At 37.5% G+C, this 5,123-nt stretch overlaps 1 protein-coding gene and 1 pseudogene across 1 annotated transcript in view; one reads left to right on the plus strand and one right to left on the minus strand.

Moving 5' to 3' along the window:
* Rims2 (regulating synaptic membrane exocytosis 2) overlaps positions 1-5,123 on the minus strand; it is a 535,330-nt gene that overhangs the window by 261,437 nt on the left and 268,770 nt on the right. The gene's annotated exons all lie outside the window — the stretch shown is intronic.
* Positions 2,189-4,364, plus strand: LOC105743680 (annotated as a pseudogene).

Consider the following 5,123-nt stretch of genomic DNA (forward strand, 5'->3'; position numbering starts at 1 on the left):
TGAACTCAGGCCCTTGTGCTTGCCAGGCAAGCACTTATTCTACTGAACCATTTCCCCGGCCCCAAAAATATTTTCATTAAAAACAAAAAAGTTAAAAGATATAGAGAACAAGCAAATGCAGGCAGAAATAAGCGCTATGACCTTGATGTAAGGAAAGCATGCATTTAACCAGCCTTTTCCAAGGATATTTCCTTCCTAGCTCTCAGCAAAGGAGACAAAAAGCAAGTAAATGCCTTAGTCTTCTAAAGCCAAGAGGCCAGGAATCAGAAGTAAAGGTTATAAAGAATAGCTACATTCAGGGTCAAATCACACACAAAAAAGTAACCAGCGGGGTTCCCAAATGTAAAAAGACTCTCAAACCTTTCTTCAAAGTGTGAACTTCTGAGACAAAAATAAGAACAAACAGTGAAAGAGGACTTAAGAAAAAAGTCGTTTCCCAAATTTCCTCCACCCTACAGTTGTTTTGTTCTAATACAGATAAAAGTAGTAACTCTTGTCCCTCTAAGGAAAATTTCATAACCTCCTGTTCTCATAACATCCTGCTATGCCTGGGCAGTGCCACCATGATACGCTACAAAACTATCACAGGTTGACAAGCAGCCTTTATTCTCCTTGAGTGCATTGCCACATTACACATGACCAGACCAACCACCTCAGCAACAAGTATAAACCTGGAGCCTTTGATTTGTTCAGCACTTAGCCATTTTGGACAGGAGTCCAGTGAGCCCAATGTACACCTAAAAACAAAGAAATACTCTGGAATCTCCTTCAGTCTCTCTTATCTCTTAAATTCTGCAACAGTAGTAGAAAGTCATAGCTAATAAAAGTGTAACAAAGATATTTCATCAGCCTATGTTAAGACAGGGTTTCAAGTTTCATTTTCATTATAAAATGGGAGTTTAGAAAACATCTTAGACTTTCCCTAGAAATACCACACCTTAAAAGTATATTGGAACCAAAGGCTGGACTAAGGGTCATATCTTAGAACTACAGACAGAAGCTATAATATAACCAGCCTAACATAACTTTCATAGGAATTAGGTGGATTTTCAATAACTTTACCACTAAAATAAAATGCAATATTCTCTATTACCCTGGCTCTCTAAAATGTATCAAACACAATGTCCAAAATAGATTTTTGAAACACAGATATATAGAAAACAAAATGTAATCCATAATTAAGAGTGAAAGCAGAAATGTAAGTAGAGCTACTAAAGATAAGAACTAAAATATTACAAATACCTCAAATAACTTACTATATACAATATAAATATGTATGTATAATTATAGTTGTAGTTATATATATTTATAGTTCTATTTATAGATCTACATGTTTATAGTTTTATTTACGTATCTATAAATTTATCTGAATATCTGCTTATGCACACATAGGAAAAGTATGATTTCATGAAGAATACAGAATTTTTAAAGAAAACAAATGCAAATCCTAAATTTAAAATGTTGTCTTTAGGGACCTGAATAGTACAGTATACCTTTGTCATGCATAAGGCTCTAATTTCAATCCTCAGCACTAAAAGATAAAATAATTGAAGTAAAGTGCTTTAAATAAGGTAATTAATAATATAAATTTCAAGGAATACTGGATAATGCAAAAGAAATATATCACTGAACTTAAAGATAGGTGAATAAATGTAATTAAAACTGAAAAGGGGAAAAGATTTTTTTTTAAATAAGAGCAAATAACATGCTAAACAATGTTTAAAAGGTCTTTATAAACAACTGGAGTAGAAGGGAAAAAATGAGGTAGAAAATTATAAAAAGAAATGGCTTAAGGCTCTCTGCTGTGATCAGAAAAGAGGCACTGCAAGCCTACATAAAGAGTCAAATTCCTAGACAAGAAACATCCTGCGGTGAAACAGCGCCGACCTGAGAGGTGGAGAGCCTGTGTTCCAGTCCCAACTGCCATTAACTAGCATAGGAACACAAACCACACGTTGCTGGAGTTGGAGAACTTGCTGCGATTTCACATGATTTACAGGAAACTGCACAGCCTGTATCAGAGAAGAATATTAGCACAGTGGAAACACAGGTTTTCAGCTGCTTCCCCAGAATGGGCAGCTCAGCTATATGCCATGCCCTGGCAGACAGATGTGCTCCTTGGTGCTACCTTATCTCAATATAGACTTCTTGTAACAAAGGAGAAAAAACCACAGAAATCTCAGTTATCCTCAACAAAATCTTAAAAAGAAGTAGAAGTATGGATTGGAATGACTTTTGAGGAGTTGGCCAGAGCAATGGAAAAAGACATAGTTTGGTTCATGAATGTCTATTGAACACTGCTATTGACACAGATTCTCTAGAAGTAGGCTCACATTTGGAGGAGGTCTGGATCAAAAAAGTGACAAAGAAAGCAGGAATGAAGCTTATCTGGAGGAAATTAACACAAGACAAAGTTGGAGAAAACAAAGATGCTGTAAAAAGGCCACAGGCAAATCCAGCTTTATTAATCCCAAAGCCCCCAGTTGTCGCTATAATGGGCCATGTGGATCATGGGAAAATGATGTTAGTTGACAAACTTCTCTTTTTTTTGTGGAACTGGGATTGAACTCAGGGCCTTGTGCTTGCCAGGCAAGCACTTATTCTACTGAGCCATTTCCCCAACAAACTTCAAAAAACTCAAGTGGTGACGATAGAAGCTACAGGCACCACTCTGCACCTTTCTTATCTCTCTACCTTCCAGGGAAAAGATAACTTTTCTTGATACTCTAGGACAGGCTGCCTTCTCCTCAATGAGCACCAGAGGTGTTCAGGTCACTGACATTGTCATGTTGGTTGTAGCTACAGATGATGGGTGATGAAACAAACTACATAGTCTATTCAGCATTCCAGAGATGCTCAAGTTTCTACTGTTCTTGCAATAAACAAATGTGACAAAGTTAAGACTAATCCTACAAAAGTGAAAAAGAGCTGCTGCCTTATGATGTGGTCTGTGAAGATGATGCTCAAGCAGTGCATGTTTCTGCGCTCATGAGTGAGAAGCCAATGGCTTTGGCAGAAGCAACAGTTTGCTCTTGCAGAAATGTTAGAATTGAAAGCAGATCCCAGTGGCCCCACAGAAGGAACAGTGATAGAGTCTTTCACAGACAAAGGAAGAGGGGCTGTTACAACAGCTATAATTCAAAGAGGAACATTGAGAAAAGGCTCAATCTGGTGGCTGGAAAGAGTTGGGCAGAAGTACGCTTAATGTTTGATGACAACGGAAAAACAGTCACTGAGGCCTATCCCAGCATGAGAGTGGGAATTACAGGCTGGAGAGACCTTCCTTCTGCGGGAGATGAAATTCTTTTTTTTTTTTTTATTTTTTATTTTTTGTGTGTGTGTGTGTGTGTGCGTGTGTGGCCAGCTCAGCCCACCAGGGGGCGGGGCTGGCTGGCATGTGGTGCTGGGGGATTGAACCGCGGTCCCTGTGCTTTGCTAAGCTTGTTCTAAGTAGGTGCTTTAGACCACTAAGCCAAATTCTTGAAGTTGAAAATAAGGCAAGGGCCCAAGAGGTCATTGACTGGAGGAAGTTTTAATGAGAACAGGAGAAAAATAAAGATGATTTGAAAATAATAGAAGAAAAGCGAAAGGAACACCACGAAGCATATCAGAAAGTCTGTGAGAAGTTCGGCACTTGGCTTTGGAAAGAGAGATCATTTATGTATACTTAGAAAGAAAAGAACAAAAACCCTTGAGGCCAAAAGAGAAAGCAGAAAGAAATTCAAATACACTTCCTGTAATTATTAAAAGTGATGCTAATGGCTCTGTTGAGGCCATTTTGGACATAATGGATACTTCTGATGCTTCACACGAATGTGACTTAGAATTGGTGCATTTCTAGTAGGTGATATTAGTGAAAATGACGTTAACTTTGCTGAAACATTTCATGTTATTCTATTATATATGGTTTTAACATAAATGTAAGCAAGGTCATCCAACAGTCACCTGCAAAAAGGAGTAAAAGTTAAACTTCACCAAATCATTTACTGTCTTATTGAAGATTTGCAAGAAGAACTGAGCAACAGAACTCCCTGCTCTGTGGAAGAATAGCCAGTAGGTGAAGCTTCTGTATTAGTTACTTTCTCTGTAACTGAAGGGGGAAAAAAATTACTATGGCTGACTGCAGAGTCCAAAACGGACAGTTCGGAAAAAAAATTAAATTAATGTGTAATGGACATGTTATTTGGAAGGGTTCATTAATCTCAATGAAACACCATAAAAATGATATTTCTGTCATCAAAACTGGAATGGTATGTGGTCTCAGTTTAGATGAAGAAAAAACAGAATTTAAAGTAGGAGATGAAATTACTTGTTATGAAGAAAGGGAAGTTTTAGATACGATTTCTTTGGATCCAGGATTTTAAAATTAATTAGAAAGAAAGAAAGACAGGGGCTGGGGAGATGGCTCAGTGGAATAAGTGCTTCCTTGGCAAGCGCAAGGGCCTGAGTTCAATCCCCGGTTCAAGAAAAAAAAAAAAAAAAACAGACAGACAGACAGACAGGCAGAAAGAAAGACAGGGGCTGGGGAGATGGCTCAGTGGAATAAGTGCTTCCTTGGCAAGCGCAAGGGCCTGAGTTCAATCCCCAGTTCCGGAAAAAAAAAAAAAGAAAGACAGACAGACAGGCAGGCAGGCAGGCAGGCAGGCAGGCTTAAAATTCTGAACATTTGATATACAGAGGAACATTAATTATAAAGTCATATGCCTTTTATATTGTACCTCTCAACAGCATCATTTTTCATTGGTCACAAGGATTTGCTGCTATTCAATTTCATTGAAAATTTTGGTCACAGAGATAGCAGGCATAATACTCTCTATTTTTAAAAGTGAAAGAAGATGAGATAGCTCAGTAGAATAAGTGTTTGCCTGGCATGCGCAGGGTACTGAGTTCAATCCCCAGTACCACAAAAAAAAATTGACACTTGAGGAGTCAAACAGATGAAGCTAGTCCATATGGGACAAAGAAAAGATTTAATAATCAAATTAAAGCCCTTATTATTTATCATTATGAGAATGGTTAATAACATTTCAAGTAATAAAATTTAAAATAAGTTTTATCATGTAAAAGAGAGACATCTTCCTAGAGACAATATAATTTCAATAGTAAATATTACTGAAAACAAT

The sequence above is a fragment of the Octodon degus genome, unplaced genomic scaffold, assembly GCF_000260255.1.
Source record: "Octodon degus isolate 3935 unplaced genomic scaffold, OctDeg1.0 scaffold00148, whole genome shotgun sequence".
NCBI lineage: Eukaryota > Metazoa > Chordata > Mammalia > Rodentia > Octodontidae > Octodon > Octodon degus.